General features: G+C 38.6%; 1 protein-coding gene across 2 annotated transcripts in view; it reads right to left on the reverse strand.

Annotated features, from left to right (window-relative positions):
• The window catches only part of FBXL7 (F-box and leucine rich repeat protein 7), a 179,731-nt gene that overhangs the window by 99,816 nt on the left and 56,758 nt on the right, over positions 1-23,157 (reverse strand). The window contains exon 1 of one of the 2 annotated variants that reach the window (XM_065667585.1): positions 11,412-11,490. The exons of the other annotated variant lie outside the window; for it this stretch is intronic. The gene's annotated coding sequence lies outside the window, so the exon portion shown is untranslated. Of the gene's footprint in view, positions 1-11,411; positions 11,491-23,157 lie in introns of those variants that run through there. 2 annotated transcript variants of the gene reach the window in all.

Raw genomic sequence — 23,157 nt, forward strand, 5'->3', positions numbered from 1 at the left:
GGCCTGTTTTGAAACCTAGGATGTAGACCAGTGCTCATTAATTTGTAAGACTTTTTTTTTTTAAGTACCTTTGTATCATTGGAGTTCTTTGGGTTTTCACCCTACACTCCTTAACAGTTGTGTTCAATCTGATGGTAGATTTCATATGAGTATCCTGTTACACTTTGTCAGTTTCTAGTGGAACATGCCCATTTCCAGCAGTCCAAGAGCTCCAGCTGTCAACTATAGTTTATCATTTAAAGCTGCACCCAAATAACAACACACTACTCCAGTATTTCAAAGATATCTTAAAACAAGACCTTTTAATCAGAAAATAAATATCCTCACTTTCCATTAGCAATGTCCATTACAAACCTCCTGTAATGAATAAATGAGATTCTTCAAAGAACTAAAAAAAAATAAAAATAAAAGTCTCAACTTTCAGACTCTAAATTGAGCTAAAACCCCGCAGGCAAAGTGCAGGTTTTAGTTCATAATCCATCACAAGAGAGTCCCATCATTTTCACTAAGAATATTATCTGAAGAGAGATTTGAGAGAGAACTGATGGCTTCCAGACCACAAAGCACTTGACTCCCAAGAACCTACTGTTCTGTCAAATCTCTTAGTCTCCTGTAGGAAAGACGCAAGAGCAGAATAGCTTATTGTTCCATGTCAAAGCTGCTCTTTCTTTTTTTCTTTTCCTGGCATGTATGTTTCCTTCTTAGTTACATGCATGGATCTGAATTTAATCTGAATAGGAAGCACAACTCAAGTTGACAACGTAATTGCTTAATTGTTGCAGCCTGCTCACCTTCCAAAACAAACTGGTCCAAAAGAAATCAGAGGAAAATAGAAAGCAACTGATTGTGTCTCATGAATCAGAGCATGGAGCACAGTGGAATAACACAAATAGGGTAATGACTGGAAAATATTTTTCTAGTAATATCAACCAGTGCCATAAAATTCATAAAAAGTTAAACTTTCAGATTAGCATTTAGTAGTTTGTGCTCATGTCTATTTTCCCCCCATCCCCAACCCCCACCTTACTCTAAGTCAGTGGTGATCTGATAAAGTTTTGCAGGCATAGATGCATACCCTTTAAAACTAATGGTGTAAATGGAAAGTTTACTTCTAGGCAACATAAGTATGTTAATAGTCACTACTCCTATGAGTCTTTGACCACAGCAGAACCAGATTAAAGCATCTTTCACAGGATAATGTCACTGAGCCATACTTTGGCATGAGACTTAAGTTATTTTTGAAAAACACACTACTGCCTTTCTTTAAAGCAAAGCCACCACCAGCACCAGTCAGCAACAAGCACATGGAACAATACCTACCTGTTCTGTTTCAGAACAGTCCCTACATCAAAACGTTTCCATCCCTGTTGCTTGAAATTATCACAAAAGCAATGTAACACTGAACCTTCCCGCTTGAAGTTTATCCTCCCACACAGGGCGGTGGGTTTCCACACTGCAGTGGGGTCCAGCAGGCAGCACTGCTTTCTATGAGGGCACACACAGGAGATCTCACACTGAGCTGGACCCACTTTTGTGAGGTGTGGGGGAGTTTGAAGAAACCAGGCAAATGGTACTCTGACCTTTGCTCTTAAAGAAACTAGAACAGACCCAGGAAGACCTGAAACTCTCACTGGGTGGCACATGTAGCCTCTTTAAAGAAAGCTTTGCTCTCCTTCAATAACACTTGAGCAGCCAGAGAAAGCAACATGCCAGAAACAAGTTTTATTTTCCACCTGTCCAATACCACACACTCACTGCAGACTTCCATTCCGATTACTAAGTCTCACTTTGTTGACTCACAATATGTAAAATATTTGACTGTAGCAGGAAAAAAGCCTGAGCAGCAGCTGCTGTCACAGAGAGAAGGTACCATGAATACATGATAGGCTGCTTCTTAAGGAAAGTTGGAGGTACGAAATTAACCTGATTGGCAGTATTCTGAAACATTCCATCTTCCAATAGACTGACGGTTCTGACTCAAGCACAGCAAATCTCACCAAGCACTCTACAGTTAGCCAGCCCTGAGAGAATTATCACTGCTAGATTATGTGAATGTAACCAATAAAAGAGCTTTGAGGCTTCTGTTTACATACAGCCCCAAAGGCATTTTCTTTCTGAAGAGGTTACTCAGACAGGGTGTCAGCACAGCTTCAGCCTTAAGAGCTCAATGTTCAAGAAAGGCTTCTCTGGCCTGACCTAATGAAATAACTCATTCACAAATGCAAACCATATTTATGGAATCCCTATGTGATCTTAAAACAAGAGTAATTATTTTTCTGTGTTTGCAAAACAGAATTGATATTTATTATAAACACTTAAATGCATACTCCCTCAATCTTTTTCTTTGCAGGAAAAGCCTGTTATTTTCACAGCTGAAAACAATAATTTCTAAATGAGAAAACATTTCCAAATTAGAAACTTCTGATTAGCACCAAGATATTCAATTGTTATTTTGTTTGGGTTTTGTTCCCCTCACCCACAAACAATAATCTACAAAGAGGATGAAATTTAAGTGTGTGTAAGGACACATTTACAGGAAAGTAGCTCTTTGAAGCGTTTGTAGTTTGTCCAAAAAGCACCATTAATGCAGTTCACATTTGGCACCGCAAGCGTGCCTAGGACAGGAAAAGCACTTTTCTCCCAGCACTTGGGAGAGTAACTTGAACATTTTTCAAACTCTTATCTATTGAATGACAGTAAAAATCACACTGTTCTTGAAGTTCACAAATTGGAGGCTAGTTTCAGCAAGAACAGTATTTCCCTTAAATATTCTTAAAGGCTGAATTCTGCTAACCAAATAGTAGTGCTGGTTTTATACAGGCTCTTCTCTGCTGGTCTCAAAGCTGTTCTTAAGCAACCACCAAGCAGTAATCATGCAGTCAAAGATTATGTAGCATAAGCCAAATCTCTGTTCACAAAGCTTGTGCCTACACAGATGTAAATACCCTTAACCCCATTCATATCAGAGCAACTGTAAAGGATACCTGCACTAATCTAATTTTAGAAAGACTTGAATAACCTGGACAACAGGTATCAGAGGCAAAGGCTCAAATGATGGAAACAGGTTTGATTGAACACAGAAGGTCATAAAATATAGATCAGCTAGTATCAGAGGAGAAGCAGAGTATGTGCAGCTGTCCAGAAAATAATCGGGAGGTTACATTAACTACAGCCCTCTTCTCTGCTTGTCATTTCACCACAATGCAATAACTGCTATTTCTACTGCTAGTAGGACTTTTCAGGTAACGTGAAGTGTGGCTTTTCTACTAGATGTCAGGGAAGAAGACAATCCCATTTTCACCAAAGATGTTCCAGGCAAAACTTCCCAGGTGCAGCCAGCTAGAAACCCAGAATAAGCTGTTACTCCTACCCTTTCTAGGAGCAATTTAGGGAAAAACTTAAAGTATTCCCTCCATCAGAAAATATCATGGCAAGTTGGTGGACTAAGTCTTTGGGTCTAAGTCCTAGAGGTACTCTTCTCCTCAAATGCAGCAAAATTAACTATGACTAATAAAAATGCAGTAACAGAAAGTGCAGCACTCAAGTTTTCCTGTCATCTCAATTTTACAAGTAACACTACCATCCACAAGACATGCCTGGCTAAGGTCTGTTAGTGTTTTTATCCCTTTCACCTGACTGTTATGTTTACTGTACAAAAGCATATATAAATTATAAGTTTACAGTAGGAAGAATAAATTCTCTGGACTAAGAATTAATACAACAACTTCTAAGAATGAAATTTCACAAAGTAGATTCTGAAGACACTGACACATTTCCAGACTACTAATTAGGCCTCTGGATTTAGTTCTACAGACAAAAGAGGGTGTTTCAAAGGCTTTACCACAACCACTTCTTCTCAATATCCCCAAATATTATTGAGAAAAGCCAGGCAACACACCCTTCTGAAGTATACCCAGTTCAAAACTATACGTGTGACAAGTGATTCTAAAGAAAAGGAATGCACTCATACTGTATGTCAATTCTCTCCACGGCTGCCACAAGAATACATCACTGCTGGAGACATAGCAGCTAGACATAGTTTTTCATTGTGGCCATGAAGGTGGCATGTGCTTAGGTGGATGATGCTTAACTGAACCAGGAAAAGTAAGAGAAGAAGCCAAAAAATAAGTTATACTGTAGAACCTGCACTATTGAGAAAAGTTTTACCTAGATGTATCCCCTACAATTCTACAGAACTGCAACCTCCAGAAGAAACCAAGTAGAACCATGGTGGTGAGGCAGCACTCTGGCTCTATGTAGCTTCACAAAAACCTGCACAAAAAGAAAAATGGCTGAAGAAAGAGAGGCAAGGACCAGAAATACCATAGAGGAGAGACTTTCTCTGCTCAAGCACCAGCAGTGACTAAACTTTGACTTTAAAAGTTGAAAAGCACTCTTTGCCCTTGCCTATTAGATCACAATTACCCATTTAGTGTCTGTTAAAGAAGGCTTGGTTTTGTGGAGTAAAGGGGCTTGGGTGGTGAGGAGTAATAGTTAAGGTGATTAAACCCACTCTGCTTTGTATATTTTCTCAAAGCCTTACAATAAAAGATTACAAGAAACAGCACAAAGTTGCAGATTACGGGAAGAAAGAAAAAGAGGGGGAGGTAGATATGTATGGGAAATGAAATAAATTTCATAAAATGGAATGCAGACAAGGATAAAGTTTGGTGGTTTAAAGATCCAAAAGGCCACAGCTAAGTACAGTAAGCATATGAGATTTAAGGAAGGGAATAACACAGGCAAGGACATGAAGGCAGACAAGAGACATTCTATTTCTCAACACCAACCTGAAAACAGGGGTGTGCTTGCCAGAGGGAATGTTTGGTGGTAAAAGACAAGAGGAAGGAAACTCAGCATGTGGAAACACCGAGTAGTTTTTACATAGTTAGTAACAGTCTTCCACACCCTAGAATACTCTGTGCAGGTTCCAGTGGAATTAATTCCAAACTGCAAACAAACCTTATCTGTCCTACAACAATTTCTCTGTTGGGTTTAGGAATGCATCAGAAGCAGCTCCATTCTCTTCATCTTCATATTCCTGAGTCCTGAAGGTTATCATCACTCCTTTTTTTTTGCCTACATATTAAACCAGCAAACAGGCTTGCCAGTAGGTACCTAGACATACATTTTGTAGTACAATTATAGTGGTACACTTACATACACACCAGCAAAGAAACACCTTTCAGCAGACAAGTGCTGATGAACTACACCTCACCCTAAGATGTAGCCTACACAGCAGCTGACCCTCATATCACTGAACAGGTTTGATTAAACTTTTGGTAGCAATTCTGTACTTTACACTGAACCAAGGGTCCTGTACCTGCAAATAAGCTGGTACAGGGGAAAAAGTGCATTTTCCACTTCCTTATAAGCCCATGTAGGAAAGTAAAGAGCATGTTCTCAAGAAGGGCAAGTTCCTTATTTGTAAATGAGGCACTGACCCACTGCTACTTACCCACTACTACCAACAGGACCTCTTTCAGACTCCTCCTTAATGTGTAAAGGGCCCAATCCTTTAAAAAGACCACACATGTGTATGTGTGCACACACACATACCCACCCACTACAAACACAAAGCCACTTTCAGATTGTTTCCTCAGATCCTAATAGCATCAAAATACTAACATGCAGGAACTCCAAAATTAGGATACAAAATAGTACACAGCCAACACGGGGGGGGGGGGGGGGGGGGGGGGGGGGACCAAAAAAAAACCAGAAAACAAACATATGCAATTGAACAATATAGCTGAACATCTCTGGTCAGGTTTTATTACACTGACAAAGTCCTGCTTCAGTCAACAGGTTTGTTCAAATAACAGGTTGCATTTGTTCAAGGTTCTACTGCTGAGAAGAGGAACTTCTTTGCCAGATGAAGAAAGGGAGCAAAGGAAGCTTCACGCTCTCCCCTTTTTAGCAGAGGAGGAGATGCTCTCTTAACCTCTGATAAAAATGAGAAGTGCTGAATTAGCACTACTCATGCTCTTAGTGCACTCCACTAATTTATATGAAATAAACCACTTACAGAGATACATATGTAACTGAGAAGACAGAATATTTTAGAGAGAGATTGTATTCAGAACCTACACCATGAATACCAGAGAAAAATCAGCTTTTACCATAGTATGACCATTACAAGTCTCAGCAAGGTGTAGAGACCAAACCACACAAAGCTAACTTATAGTAAATCTGAAATACAGGTGTCAAGCTCTGAATTGCTTAGCAGCTTTTCATTGGTGGGGTGAGACAGTGAAGACAAGGAGATTTTAATCACAGTTCAGGAATTACATTTCTGTTTTGCAGCTCTGTATGCCTCCAAATTTGGGTAAGGCCTCGGGTTTTTAGTAGCTACCTCCCTATCCTGAAGTCTGACCTATATTTGACAGAAGAAAGGAAGAAATCACTACTAGCAACTAAATACACTTCTTAAACTTGGCTAAATTTTTACATTCCAGGTAGGAAATGATCAAACTTAAAGGTTGGATACAGGACATCCACAGTATAGTAAGAAATCCACACAGTGATGGTATGACTACTTTTTTTTTTTAAGGTAATTCTCCATTTAACAGCAAAATGAAAAGTATAAATTTCCCACCACAACTTAATGATCTGTGTGGGGTGGAGAACAAAACCAAAGACACAGCTGTGCACTTATCTTCAGGTACGTGACTAAACCAAAATGCTGTTTCAAGTGGATGCATCCTCATTTATGGTTTGCAAGTAAAAGGCCCTGTACAGGATATGGGGCATAAGCTGAGATTTCATACAGTAACAGTGCATACACAGACACTGACAGGATTAACCTCCCACCACATACAGCCATAGGATCCTGCATCTACTTGAGATTCACCAATGCAGTTTTGCTCTCTGTTTCAGTTTCCGAGAATACTTTCCTCAGTGCCTGATCATCTGGCAAAGCCAGACACTCACTTCAGTCATCAGTAAGTCAAGTCTTCAGAGTCAGCACAACTATTCAAATTTTTAACCTCTTTCTGCTTCTTAACTACCAAGAAACATCACTGACCTTGAAATTTGAACTTGACAAAACACTTTCCTCCTTGAGGGTGAATGCTCTGTATTCAACCACAACTTTTGTTCCTAGTTACAAACAGAATTGTATTCATAGCCTATGAAAAATATCTTTTTTATATTTAAGAAATAGTTTACTCAGCAACCAATTTTGCATTTTGGGGCTTGATTTTAACTCTTTCAAACCTTCAGTATTCAAAGAGTACATAACAGAGGGAGGAAAGGTACACTTAAAGTTTTTGCCAGATAAAAGGTATTCCAAATTCAGCTCTGCATTCTGCATCTGTATCATAACCCTGATGTAAGAATACTTAGACAACAATAAAATTGTTACAGTGCAACAGTTTCTCATTATATCATTATACTAATGTATAACACAGTATCTGCAGGGGAGAAAAAAAATCTTTGTTTCTTTGAGATATTTTAGCACTCTTTTCTCCGAAACTGGCTGTATGTATCCTCTTAGTTACTCTTTTCAGTTAAAGAGATCTACTACTAACTAGTTTGAAAGCATTGCTTATGGATCCTACAGTGAAAATACATTGAAAAGTAAGTTTTAAGTCATTTTGGTTTTATTAAGTAAATACCCTTTGATTCAAATTACTAGACTGCACAATGTCACATTCAGGATCTCTGACTTTTTGTCCCCTGCCTGCTAAAAAAAGATTGGTGAAAAAATAATAATAATAAAAAAAAAGTCTTGGGCTTTTATCGCTGATCTCTTGAGTATAATGTCCTCCAGGTAGTTTGGAACAGAATTTTACCATTGTGCAAAGTTTTAAAACCTTGACACAGTTGAAATACTGGCAGACCCATATCAATAGTTAGTCACACAAATTGTATGTTTAAGTACAAATTAGTATTTATTAGCATTCTGTTAAACACACTTAAAAAGCATATTGCTATTTTGAATTTATGCATGCCAATTAATTCCAGTAGTTCAGTTGTGTAATTCTGATAGCTCCAAATACAAAAATGAAACTTCAAATCATGTCTTTCAAGTTTTTATAAAGACATGGCATTTACATCAACAGTCACCAGACAAACCATGTGAACAACTAAGATAAAAATGTTTTGTTCTTCGTTAGAGGTTAAAAAAAGCCTCCATTTGACTTGAAAAGACAAAAAATAACATCTTAAAATATACACTAATTTATACATTCTTTATATACACTGGTGTCCCACGATATTCGAGTTGCTTTGTAATTTAAAGAAAATATTTTTTATTAATAATTTAATCCTACTTTCTTGCACATATTCAGGGATGTGTTTATTATTATACTGCTTGTTTCTGAACTATCTGAAATCTTGGTGAGATTATGGAGATTTCTTTTAATAAAGAAACGAAGAAGACTTAGCGTGGCTTAATTAAGAGTGATAATCTCAGTATTCAGTTTCAGTTTAAGTCATACAGTGGTATGCAACTGAGTCCCCCCTTCTTCTGCCATTGACTAAAAGTGAATCCTTTAAAGGAAGCGTTTGGCCCTAGATTTTCACAGGGACAGCTAATTCTCCACAGTCAACTTGATGTTTCACTTTGCAGAAAGAAATTCTCATGTCCTTCTCCCTTCAGTGGAATCCTCATAGCCAATGACACTGGGCATCCAAAAATGATACTGCTTCCCTTCTTCCACTCCCCAAACACTATTTGACACATTTGGTGATAAGTCATTTGTTCATGAGCTTTGCATTTGAGCTTTGAGCTTCCATCACCCCAGGGCTGGAGACTGGGGAACAGCCAAGTGGGTAACAGCTTTTACTGTACACAGCTATGAAGTTTTACTGGTCAGCTGACCACATGAGCTTCAAGCTGACTAAATTACCTTCTTGAATAAAGCTGCAATGTACAGGTAGAGAGAGATCATAGAAGCTATATAACAACAAGGCAGAATGCTGGAAACTAAGGGAAAGCATCTCATGCCTACCTCTATGCCCCCAAGCAGCTTATTGTAAACCTAGCTACTGGAAGACAATTATCTAAAGAAATAATTATAAATAATTATAAAGGATAATTACTTAATTTTTAGAGACCTCATGGCAGATGGACAAAGAACCAGAATTTAACATGTTCAGATACTAAGCAAAAAATAATCCATATTCTGTCTTGGAAAACTTCGTGTTTTCTGAACTAGCTTCTGTTCCCAGAACTCTAAAAGCAGGCATCCGCATTCTGCTTGAAACAGTGCTGTTGCTGATGCTTAAATTCTCTTGTTAAATCTCTCCCATTTTATAGCTAATCATATTTTTATAGCAGGCATGAAGCACTCTACAAGGCCCTTGCTGAGCTGTTCCTGTAAATCAAAACCTTATTCCATCGTTCTGCTTGCTGGCAGCAGAGCAAGGTTACTTTTACCATTTATGGTTGCAAAACCCATCCAGCTTTTTTCTCCCTTCAGTTGCTGCCTTTTTTCCACTATTCCTTCCTTCTCTGTCTTGCTCCAAGAAAGATATTCCAAGTTCAGCTAAACAACTTCAGAACTCATCTTTAAGCTTCTTCTTGCTTCCAGTACACTTACAACCTCATGAAAACATCTAACACAAGTGAAATATTAATACAACCATTTAAGTCAAGACCCTTCTTCCCACCTTAAGTCACATGAACAAACAAAAGCCGCACAAGAACAGCAGCTCAAAAACTCTTTACACTAAGTTATCACTACGTGGCCCATGCGTATAAGAGTTCATAAAATAAGGCCCACATCAGACCTGAGGTGCTTGCAATCACAATGTAACGCCCTGTTACAAAAACTCAGTCCAATGTATGAGCAAGAAGAAAGCAAAACAGTTAGATATTATTAAGACCACCTATAAGCAGCCACCATGTTCTGGAACAAAGCAAGCTTAAAAATGAGGGGGGAGGTAGAAATCCGATTTTTAGATACACTGTCCAATTGCATGCACCCTCCTGGCACACAGGGTGTTAACCTGAAACAGCTTCTGTTTACAACGACCACAGACAAACACCTCACTGAGTTTTTGCCAGATCTGGTTCTGCTCTTCCCATCTCCAGTTCAGAGCCAGAGCATCCTACCACAGAAGAGAAGATCAAAAGAGAAGACGTCTGCCTTTCCACAAGCCTGAGCAGGGCACACATCAACACAGCTTTTTTAAGAAGCTTCTATGTTGCATGAGAAAACCAAAATGTACACTGGAAACTCCTGAATTTTCAGCTAGAAAGGACTATTGCCCTCACCGTGTACAGAAACAGTCAGCACACAAATGATTACAGGGGCATTACTCCAGGAGAACTCATGTCCAGTTACTAAAGTAAAGCAACTTTGCCGCTTAGAAATTAGGGTTAAGTGCTCTAGTGCTTTTTCAAATTGACTTGAAATCTACAAATTGACTTGAAATCCTGGATGGATTGTATGGACTAAATCAAATTCATCTGAACATCAAGAACAGTCTATTTGGCCTAAAATTGCTCTCTAAAAATGTCATCTTATTGTTTAAAATCTGATGCTCAAAAGAAATTTAAGCAAAGTTCACACTTGTATTTAATACCTACATTCACCTCAGCATGGGATTTGCAGAAACTAAGAAATCAGCACTGGAAAGTTGGTGACCTTTAAACTCAACTTCTTCTAAATCTTACAGGGGAAATGACAAACTAGAGAGATTGTGATGTACACATGGACAGAAAAAAGCTTTTTAAGGAGACTATTCTCCTATTAAGTGGGTGGCTCAGCATAACAAACTGATTTGTGAACCCACATTGCTCTAGTCTTTTGCCTCAGCAGAAATCTGCAAGCAATCAGTAGAAATGATGCAACTACCTGCTTATCAAGTGGGTTTGGTTCTTCTGATTTCTGGAAGCATGCCCTAAGTAATGCTGCTCACTCAGAAGAGGTTTGATTTTGTGTATAATTTATTGTACATATTTTATGCAGATGTGAACATAACTAACTGTTGTTACAATTTTCCACCTGGAAAAAGCATAGTGACTATACTGATTAATGGCTCCATGACGATTACATCATTCTTATAGTTAAGCATATTTCCTGAACAATGAAAAAGAGAATGATCAAAGGAAACCAATTTCCAAGGTCATAAGCTCTTGACACATTCACACAGAATCACAGAATCACAGAATCCCAAGGGTTGGAAGGGACCTAAAAAGATCATCTAGCCCAACCCCCCCGCAAGAGCAGGGTAACCTACAGTACATCACACAGGAACTTGTCCAGGCGGGCCTTGAATATCACCACCTGCATGAGGTCCTCAAAATATCTTTGCAACCTGAATTCTTGGGTGCAGGATGAGGGAACTGAAGTGTCTGCAGTAAGAACTGGGTAGAGGGCTTTAAGGGAGTGATTGCAGAGAGAAAGGGAGGGAGAGGAGTCACACAAAACCCTGCTCTGTCTGTGGAAGCTGCTACTCACTCTCCTGAGCTCAGCAGGACAAGGTACCAAGGAGTGGAGCTTCCTTTCACCAGGCTGGAGTCCCTGGGGGAGAGCTGCAAAAAACAAAGACTATGAAGATATCTCATATCTCCATGCTTGTATTCTCATTTTCGTTACCTTCTTGCACAACTCACACTACTACTAAAAATTACTAAAGCAACTACAACCACCTCCTGTTCACTGGCTATCCAACAGGTCCTCACAGTTGCTACCTTTACCTTCCTGCCAGGAAGAGAATGTAGGAGAACATCCACTGAAGCACAAGGAACTAAGAAATGAGGTTGCCTGCAAAGAGTTCCTTGCACTTTCTGGTAAAAACCTTCAAGCCAGCCATCCTCCCTCATGCTTAGCATAATTAACTACAGATGAATGCCTTAGAGAGCTCATCAGCAAAAGGGGAGAGAGAACTTGCTATAACCTTTCAGCTCCACAGCCCTCCTATCCCAATAGCAAACCAAATCAAACATGGGCTGTTTGTTCATCAAAACCAGAGGTCAGATTACAATCTCACAGTAAAATATATAAATATCTGGAATAACGCTATAAATCAATGGAGCCACCCTGGATTTTCACACAAAATCTGGTTCATTGTATTCCAAATTGCTAAATATGTGGCCAGCATCACACTGTAGCACAGTAGCTGAAAGATTTGAAGAAAACTCTACTTAGATGTGTTTTTCTGAGCAAAAAGAGCAGAAGGTTAGATTCAAATCCTACTGTCAACATAGCAAGGGTCAACATTAATATTTTCTTCTCTTATGCAATGAATTGTCAGATCTCAGCTGCAGTACTGTCCTGTTATCTCCCAGGAGGAAGGATTAATTGGTTAATAAAGTTCTTTCCAAAAAAAGCCTTCAAAAGTCAAAACATCTGCTATGTTCATTAGTCACTATTTGGCCTGTGTTCAGTAGTAAGGCAAACTACAAACCAATTGCCTTTCTCTTACCTAAAGAGGTTACAGCAAAAGGGATCCTAAGCTTATGGAAATCAGACCTAACTGGAAGGAAGAACGAATTCACACACACTAACCTCTGATGGTCATAGGAACTCATATGAATTACGGTAGACACAGAGGTTCAGGTAGCCAAAAAAAATTAAAATAAAAAATGTGGCATTTAAGAAATGCAAGAATATTTTAAAAGTCTGCTAAGAGTTAGTTCAAATATATAAGCCTATAACCTTCTGGGTTATAAGCTCATATACGAAATCTGGGAAGAGGCAGAAATCAGGCAACATGAATGGGTCTGAAACAAAACTGGGACCTGAATCTAGATGCCAGAAGTCTGGAGTTAACTCTTCTATTCAGCTGCCTCTATGCAGCTGGACTGAGCAGTGTTGGAATCATCCATTTTTTCTTTTTTTTTTGCATTTAAAAATACTAACAAGGTTGTAAAGTCAAGCACCCTGAAGTTGGAAAGTAAACATCAGAGCCCTATCAGGCTTTCTTCTTTTCTGCTATGTGGAACTATACTATACAGTAGTCATTAACAAGACAAAATACTGGCTTTTCACTCTTCATTCAATAGAGAAGTGCACACATGACGTGGACAAGGCACACTGCCCGAAGAACTGTTTGATGAGATTATTAACAGGCTGGCTTATTTACAGCTAAATCCACAACAGCAGTTTGCTATTGTTATGATCAGCACCCTAATACCAGAAGTCTAGATATCACCCCAAAAAGTCCTTAAAACTGTAGGCCAGCATTCTGCGTACATGAAATGTGGTTTTACATATTCTTGCATGCAAGGTAAAACTTGAAAGTTAAAATATAGGACACTTGGCTGTTCCAAAATAACTTAACAGGTCATGGCAACTGCATGAACTCTTCAACAAATGAAAAGTGTTACATGAAACCCACCCCAAAGCTGTCTTGATATATCTGTGGTGGGGTGACCCTGGAGGGATGCCAAGTGCCCGCTAAAGCTGCTCTATCACTCCCATCCTCAGCTGGACAGGGGAGCTCATGCGTCAAGATAAGCTGTGGCTGCTGTTTGAACTTATGTGGTATACTACATTTAAGTTTATATAAAAATTCCACCCTAAAATAAAATCTTACATTGTGGTCTTTCTTTGGAACCTGCTTGTTTCAATGACTGTTCATCCCCTTCTTGTCCACTACACAGACCTCTGCTATTCAAGCAAACAGACAATTAAAATACAGCACTTATTATATATCATAGCGGAGGGCAGAAGACTGGAATGAGAGGCAGACCATGGGTTTCATAGGCATTTACAAACAGAAGACACCAAGTAGCCATCTACTTTGAAGGTTTCCTATCCTGTCCCACACTCTTCCTGAGCAGGCAAGGACTCTTACTGTTTAGACTTTTATTCTTATGTTTCTTCCACCTTCAGATAGTCATCCACCTTCCTTTTCACAGGTGGCCATAAAACAGAAACACTTCCTCATCCAATATCTGACCCTTGGGTTCGGACGTTTGGAGGGTAAATGTGGGGAATGTAGGATTCTGGGGCTTTGTTCTTCACAAGTTGATCTCCCTTGTTTATTTTCTTTCTCCACTTTCTCAGTCCAAACCACAGCATCTGAGCAACCAGTAGAGGGATGACACTGGGGAATTAGGAAGCAGATTCTTGATCAGCTTCAGTACCTCTGCAAATGATTCTAGGCCATGTTCCTGGTGACACCTAAGGTTTTAAAGGCTAAGCTCTAACAAATCTCATTAAACACACCCAAACTGAATGTTCCATAATTTGGATAAGACACCCCAAGGATACATGCTTCTGACAAACATTACCCTAATTCAAGCCAGGGACTCTGTATTCCACAGCTAGAGAAATAAACAGTAAAACCCCAGTAAATGTCACAGTATGATTACAAGGTATTTTTCCCAATTAACCTTCACAGAAATAGTTGATCTGCTGCAACGAAAAAGGTGAGGAAAAAATAAAGTTTAAGATCAACAGCATATACCACAGAGAAACACCAAGTGATGTAATTTAAACTCTGTCATGCTTACATAAGTGTTGTGCAGTTTATCTTGATGATCGAGCAGCTTCAATATGCACATTAAGTGCTGCTTCAAGTGGTAAGAAACTTATCTGTTCCTCTTAATAGGTCCAAAATTATCTGCTAAAATGAATTATACTTTATCTTGTTAAAAGATCGCACCATACTTTATTTTAACAACATCACATAGTTTGCACCTGAAATACTTCAAAAAACACTTAGTGCTTTCCATAAGAAAATGATGTTTATCTTAACCTTTTTACTTTTTCATGTCAAACCTCCTCCTGATTTCTATCAGGCCTTGCAGTTTCAAAATTAGACAACAGAGCTATACTTTTTCAAGCAGTAATCTTACAGAAATTGTTAAACATTTCTCTACACTGAAACATTAGAGAACATCTCATGTTTTTTCTTATCTATTTTTCTCCTCAAAGTACGCTTGTTCTATTTACCTTAATGCATTCTCCATATGTACTATTCATACTCTGCAGTGATAACCAATTTCAGTTTCAGAAAAGAATTTTCAGGGAAAAAAAAAAACAAACCATACACACAAAGCTACTACAAGATAATAATGATTAGGAAAAAAAAAAAAAAGCCAGGATAATTATAGAGGAATCTATAGGCCATCTCCTGATGTCCCTTCCTAAATCAGTTATCCTCTCATCCTAATGTTTAAGGAATGACCTTAATGTAATAGAGAAAAACTCTGACATTCAACATCCAGAATTGGGAAGTAAACTCCTCTATCAAACTTCATAGTGAGGTTAATCTCCTGACACATATATACATGTTTTAATCAGAGCTGACAAGTGTTGGTACAGCAACTAAGCACATTTTATTACCTGAAATGGAGACTATAACAGGGTACCTCCTGACCTTCATGTCTATAGAAAACAGTGATTAATTTTATTTACAGGTATTTGCTCTAGCAAAACAACTTATTTATTTATTTACTGTGCATCATGCTTTCAATTAACTTCCTAAATGTGTTTTCACATACTTCACTTTTTCCCACGCCCAGAAGAATGTCTAAGTTCTGTTTTATCTCATATGTTTCTATGACAAGAAGCCAAATAATTTTTATCCCCACGTGCCCTTCTGCTAGATTTTACTATAGTTTTAACACCTATAAAAGTTGATTCAACAGCAGAACAGGTAGATCAGAAATACTGAAGGTTCCTGGAGACCCTTTACAAAACCTCTTGGCCATTTCCACAAAAACTACCTTGGCAGTTACGTTGTCAGTGGTGCTTTTCCAGCCTGTGAGGCAATTCGAATCCCTGTTTTCTTTAGGCTAGTATTCTCTAAATGGAAAATCCAGAATTTTGTACTGAAGTTGGAAGGATGCTACCTTTCACATAGGCAGGCAGAGTCTGTCCACAGTGTGAATACACTCTTAGCTCATAAATGACAATTCAATTCTAATTTACAGGTTGAAACCAGCACTATCATAAGGAAAAAGTTCATTTGTGAACAAATCCAACATGAGAGCCAATAAGGGGTAGAAGCCACAAAAGGTCAACAATAGTCCCTTTCCATCTTGAGTTCTTCAATTCCACAGCAGTGTTAGCTGTTATTTAGGATGAATCCCACGGATAGAGGTCAATCTTTCTTCCTTTTATATGTCCACAAAGACACTAGAACTTACCATGAACTATCAGTGTACACAGTAAAGTTGGATCCAATATTAAAATCAAATTCTCTCATCCACAGCAAGTGCGGACAAGGTCTTAAGTCTCTCTCCTGTGCAGTAATGTTGTCCTGTGTTCAAAGACACACTTATTTCATCCTCCCTTTTCACTTTTATCTTGGACTAAGGAAATACAGATCTTTTAGACATCTCCATTACATTTCAGGTTTTCTGGATTTCTATTCACAGAATCACAGAATCCCAAGGGTTGGAAGGGACCTAAAAAGATCATCTAGTCCAACCCCCCTGCAAGAGCAGGGTAACCTACAGTACATCACACAGGAACTTGTCCAGGCGGGCCTTGAATATCTCCAGTGTAGGAGACTCCACAACCCCCCTGGGCAACCTGTTCCAGTGCTCTGTCACTCTTACAGTAAAGAAGTTCTTCCTGATGTTAACGTGGAACTTCCTATGTTCCAGTTTACACCCATTGCCCCTTGTCCTATCACTGGATATCACTGAAAAAAGCCTAGCTCCATCATCCTGACAGTCTTGTTTTCCCTTAAACATACTCTAAACATTACACTTCTAATGAAATACACACATAAACCCTCAAATCAACTACCAAGATGCTTCTTAAAAGTAAACACTCAGCTTAAAATGCAAAGTACTTACGATTCTATCGAGAGAGAAACTTGTATATTCTGCTTTAGTGTGCTGCAAGCTGAAGGGAGGCATTTGAAATGCCAATGTAAAAAGAAGTCAGAAAACTTCATTTACATTAGGTTGCTTTCCTAAGACCTTGTACTTCTTGCTGTCACCTATATATATAATAGCAGTTTTTCCTTTAAATAGCTCCAGCTTCCATGGTGTCAAACAGTATGGCTGGCCTAGCTCAGTCCCTTCTTCCTTACCAAGATGACTGAAATCCCACCTAAGTGCTGCAGGACACGAACTTCATTCGTTACAAAAGTGCTTGCCTCTTGCAACACCCGATGGACCACATATATCTGAGAGCGGAAATACCTTTAAAAAGCCCCATGGTGTTAGAAAGTGCAGCACCAGAGGAACTAAGCTATTTCACTCAAGTTTGTTTTGGCAGATTTTCAACTCTCTAGTCTATCCTTGCCTTGTTTTCACACACAAGACTTGGAACAATTCCATTTATCAAGTCTACCTAGATGGAGCAGTAAGTTGGCCTCAAAAATAAGACAGGGAGAAAAACAGGGGGAAAAAATGCATTTCGATACTGTTAACAATTTTCTCAATACAGTTTTATGTATGCAGGACAAATGTGGAAGGTAGATGTGGAAAAAAAACCAGACTCAAAAGACTACTTTTCAAGCCATGCTACTTGACATAGGATGACGTTAGCTAAATACAAAAACCTATTTTTGTGAAAAAGTCATCATGTAAAATTTATATCTCTGAATGATTTTCAGTTAAGCTAGAAAACAGAAATATATTTATTTTCTATAGTTTAAAGGGTTTTCTGCAACTGTCTAAAACAGATACTTAGTAGCAGTTTTGTAAGACTGAAGAGCTTCCATTCATTTAAATTTTTATGTATTAATAAAATGGCTATAAACATTTGTGTGCTATATATAAATACATACCATATAACCAGCATACGCCCACTAATGGAAATAAAAAAATTACTCTGTGTATCAAGCAAAAGCTACAATGATTAAAAAGCTACACTTTATTTTTCACCATCTTTCAAGGTAATCTTTCTTACAATACCAGTGCTTGCTTTACTTGCTTTAGAAATTACCAGTAAGCAATTACCAAATATGCATGCTTGGGTATCTATTTATATCACAAGAGCTTTTCAATTGCAGAAGAACTTTTTTTAACAGCTTAGAGGAAAAAAAAAATTTGAATATTAACTGCCTAACCATTGCAATTCGTTTAACTTGGAAAAAAAAAATAATCAAAGCAAAATCCTTATTCTACTTTAGAATTTAACTTTGATGAAATTCAGCTTCTATTTTATTCTCTGACATTTCAGTAACCACAACCACATTATGATCCTTTCTAATTAAGTTAATGGATTATGAAAAATAACCTACCTAATATTACACAATTCCTTTCTCCTAGGACTTTCATTTGACTTCTACAAACCAGTCGAGTTTGTAGAAGTTGCTCATAGCTACAACATTCGTATCTAAAACATGACAAGAGCAAGAATACAAAAGCAATGAAAAAGCATTGACCATTGACATGACATTTTTCATCTTAAATGTTTTCTCCCTTGGAATAATTTTAAGGTGTAGTTTACACACCTTTAAGGAAGAAACTGTGTTCTTACAATCATGCAATTCCCAAAGCAGCTTTGCTGAATCCGTTAAGCATTTTCAAGTACAACTACAAAATATATGGCACCCTTCCTACTCTATTTTCTACTGTGCTCCACAGCTAACCAGCAAGTAGAGCACATGTTCTATGTCAGCCCTTTGCTCCAAGCTTTTGATACATCATACAGTTTAAGTCAAAGCCTTAACTTGATTCAGTCATCAAGTACCAAACTGACTAATACCTAGTACCTGCTCATTCAAACCAGAAATAAATTTATTACATGTAGGACAAAAAGTATAGTTAAATGAGTCACTAAGATTATAACTTAACATTCATCATTTAAACAAGAACACCCCCACCTTTTCACATCTTGTTAAACGACAGATAGCTGCCCTGCTTCATTCATGGAGGAGGAAACTGTCTGAAATGATAAATGGCAGCCTTGAGGGACATGTTCCAAGGCATGCAAGTTCCTTGATTCTCCCCAGAACAGCTCCTTTTTCAGCAGATATCTCATTGCATCAGATGTTTCTAACTGACAGTTCAGAACTTGTACTATCAATGACTTAAAAAAGGAAGCCTGTTGTCAGCAAACTGAAGTTTACAATTGGACTCTACTCCATGGAAAAATTGAGGTCTGCAGATCAGCAAGTCGATATTCGCAATACATTACTTCAACTCTGCTAACCATGTTGGCAAGCAGTCAGTCCTTGTACAGCCATCAAGAAGTACAGACAATAATTCTTATGCTTTCCCTTCTAGGTCTACACTATGTGCTTGATTAATTACATCTGAGTTTCACCAGTAACTTAAATAGACATATTTAGCAGGGGTGTCATGAAAAATTGTTTGCCTATAGGTAGAAATTAATCACACAAGACCTGTACAAAGATTAAACTTACAAAAGATGGGACAGATAATTTTCAGTAGGACAAAACGCAGGTAACTTCGCACCACGGGAGCTCTTCTGGGAAAGCTTTACTGTTCTCTGCAAGTCTCATCTTGACCAACAGAGAGTAGTAGCAAAGTCTCAGTAACAGATAATATTGCAAGACTTCAGGCAGATGCTTTCCTCTGTATTAGCAGGATAAACAGGACACATTTTCAATCCCTCAACTCATCTACTACAGGTGTGTTCAAAGTTTTGCCCCCAGAACAACTCAAGATTAAGCTACTCAGTTACAGCTTTACTTCTCAAAACAATCTAAGCAGGCATTTAAATTATGTAAGACAACAGTTTAACTGCTCCTAGTAATCTAATAAGCTTCAAAGCAAGCAGCAGGTAGAACAGGGTAATCACTGATGACATCTTATATTAGGTTTACATCCTGAAACCCTTTCAATCTTAAGGAAAAAACATGCAAGGTTTTTATTTCATTCTTCCTAAGCACAATATTTGGTGAAGAAGGCAATCAAGCCTCTTTTTCTACCCATGGAAATATTAATATCTTTATGATTGCCATTACTTGTTGAAACACTTTTTCTGAATAACTATAAAATATGGGGTAACATTTCAGGGCAGATTATCAAAATCCAAAGACTGTAACTTGAGGAGAAAAAAAAAATTAAAGAAAAAGAAACAAGAAAAAAAAAGGGGAAAAAAATCTGTATGAAATAGGATTCAGGTTTACTTTGCAATTGCACAAGCTTCTGCCATCCAATTTATTTAATTTTCATCTCCTGCAGGCAGTACTCACATACAATTTTTCCACATAAAAATGGACTAGGTATAGCCATTAGGTGTTTCAAGAAAGCCATCAGCTACTACTTCACGCCTCTGCCTCTCATGCCAGCTGAGAAAGAGCTGTCAGGAGACACAGATTTCTCCTGCTGGCCAGCCCAAAGCCAGCATTAAGGAGGAAAGCGGCAATACAACAGAACTACGCACTGTCCCAAAAACAGTCCTCTCACCCAAGAACAACAAAAAGTAGGTCTTCAACCTAATCTTATACCATGTTCAAAAGTGAAGACTCCAGAACTGTGTGCAACCTCAGCTGAGATGTTTGGACTACATTACATGAAGCAAACGCACAGCTCTGAGGGCCAGAGAAACTGGTGAGTCATTTGCCTTTAATCCTGTGCATGCAAACTGCCAAGAATGGTCTACGGTTCTACAGTTAACTATGGTTTTGCAAAATCATTTGTCTAGCAATCATTAAAGAAACCTAAAGGTCTTCATGCTAAGCAATTCCAGCCCCAGACAAGCAATACAACAGAAAGGGGTTATGCATACCAGTGGCTTCTGACTCACACACAATCAATGGCCCCTCTCGCCCTCAACTTGTAAACCTCAGTGCAGCCATACTTTAGTACATCCTTGGAGAGAACCAATTTAATTTTTATTTCCTCTCTGTGTTTGCTTTGGAGGTTTGCAGCTTGAGCAATTTTATATATATATATTTAAATATAAATAAAACTAAAATTTGGCAGCAAGCAGCCTCTAATATGATGTGCATCATTTCAGCCTGGCCAGCACATTCAGGAAAACAAAAAGCTGGCAATGAGGAAAGCTTCATCTCACATTCAGAAAGTGGAATACTGGTGTAGGAATAAGGAATAGCAAGACATTTCTAGGAGCTGAAATTGAGAGAGGTGGGTCTGATACCACCCATGTGTCTGAGGGAATACAGTGCCCAGCGAAACAAGCTTTGATCATGACAAGAGGGGGTAGTGGCAAGCATCCAGGTCTTTAAACCCATGGCCTTTCTATCATCAGACAGGTTTCCAGGATATTGGTTAGTAGAATCTTCCAAAGCTTGCCAGAGCAATGGTAAAACCAGGACCATCCAAAGAGATATTGTTGCCACAGAAGAGCACATAGAAATAAAAGGATTTTGCTGTTTCAAATGTTTGAGCACCATGCTAGAAAGAAAATATTAAGTATTTTCTATAAGATCTTTCAGTGAGAGAAGTAGGAATTAAATTCTGAACTATACCATTTCCAGTGTAAACTTCAGTTAAACATTACAAATTTTAGTCTCAACTTTTATTCCATCCTTTGTCCTTCATGAAAAAGCATGTGTAATTGTAATGTTATTCTGTGTATATAGTATTCTATTTTATGTAATCATAAAACAATGATTCTGTGTTTATAATACTGAACTAGTAACATTCTACGTACAATAGAAAGCAGATTCTATTGCATTCTAAGTAAACACAAGGACTTTCTTTTTAGCTCACTCATGCCATTCTTCATAGCCGAAATGCATTTGCTCAGCTGAGTTTGGTGGTACATACCTACAAACCTACACTCCTAAGCTCCAACCAGTGCATGAGGAAGGCCATTACTGCCCCAAACAAAACAATCCAACCATCCTGACACAGACCTTGTTTCAAGTATTCTTCAGTGAGTACAAAATCAAAGTTATCCAACATCACAAGCTGTTTTATTAGTCTTCTAGAATCTGCAAGGTTCCTTTTATTTGTTCTCTATATTTGTTTATCAAGATTATGCTATTGCTTCCACCAGAAGCTTTTTGTAAAGGGACACAAGCACTGGAATGCAATGGCCTACCTCTGCCTAAATGTCTGTTATCACTGCTTACTCATGTATTACCCCTACATATGAAACCTAACTCTACCTTCTTAGTATTATACTGCACAGAAGCTTTATTTTCAACTTAAGATTTACCATTACAAACCAGTTTACATTTCCTATACAATACTTCACCCAGGCCCAAGATATGACATGCAAATGTTCAAACACTAAGACCATGCGTTTCGACACCTACATATAAACTTTTTTTTTTTCCTTTTAAGCCTTTGCCATCAAATGCTTCATGATTTGAATCTTCTACCTGAAGACTATCATGCTCTGGATATATGAGACAATGGCATTTACAAGATGGTGCACCACAGTTAAACGCCTGATTTTCCCTGGCCTTGTTCTGTCAGCCTACAATTCTTTTTTAAGGAAAAAGAGAAAATGCTGATTTTTCTACTACTTCCAGATGTTAAATGACAACGGGTGACCAGTATATAGCTGAAGCTTCAAAACCTTCAGGTAATCGATGGGTCCGGATGGAATGCACCTACGGGTGCTGAGGGAGCTGGCGGAGGTCATTGCTAGGCCACTTTCCATCATCTTTGGTAAGTCGTGGGAAATGGGCGAGGTGCCTGAGGATTGGCAGATGGCAAAGGTCACACCAATCTATAAGAAGGGCAAGAAGGAGGACCCGGGTAATTATAGACCGGTCAGCCTTACCTCCATCCCTGGAAAGATGATGGAACAACTTATTCTTGACTCCATCACTAGGCATATCAAGGATGAGGGGGTCATTAAGAACAGCCAACATGGTTTTATGAGGGGGAAGTCATGTATGACCAACCTTATAGCCTTCTATGAGGAAGTGACTAGGTGGAGGGATGATGGTAGAGCGGTAGATGTGGTTTTTCTTGATTTCAGTAAGGCATTTGATACTGTCTCCCACAGCATCCTCATAGATAAGCTGAGGAAGTGTGGGCTTGACGATCAAGTAGTGAGGTGGATCGAGAACTGGTTGAAAGGAAGAAGGCAGACAGTTGTGGTCAATGGCGCAGAATCTAGCTGGAGGTCTGTGACTAGTGGAGTTCCTCAGGGGTCGGTGCTGGGACCGGTGCTGTTTAATATTTTCATCAATGACCTGGATGAGGGAACTGAGTGCACCCTCAGCAAGTTTGCTGATGACACAAAACTGGGAGGAGTGGCTGACACACCAGAGGACTGTGCTGCCATTCAGCGAGACCTGGACAGGCTGGAGAGTTGGGCGGGGAGAAACTTGATGAAATTTAACAAGGGCAAGTGTAGAGTCTTGCGTCTGGGGAAGAACAACCCCATGTACCAG

This window comes from Lathamus discolor, chromosome 2, assembly GCF_037157495.1.
Source record: "Lathamus discolor isolate bLatDis1 chromosome 2, bLatDis1.hap1, whole genome shotgun sequence".
Lineage (NCBI taxonomy): Eukaryota > Metazoa > Chordata > Aves > Psittaciformes > Psittacidae > Lathamus > Lathamus discolor.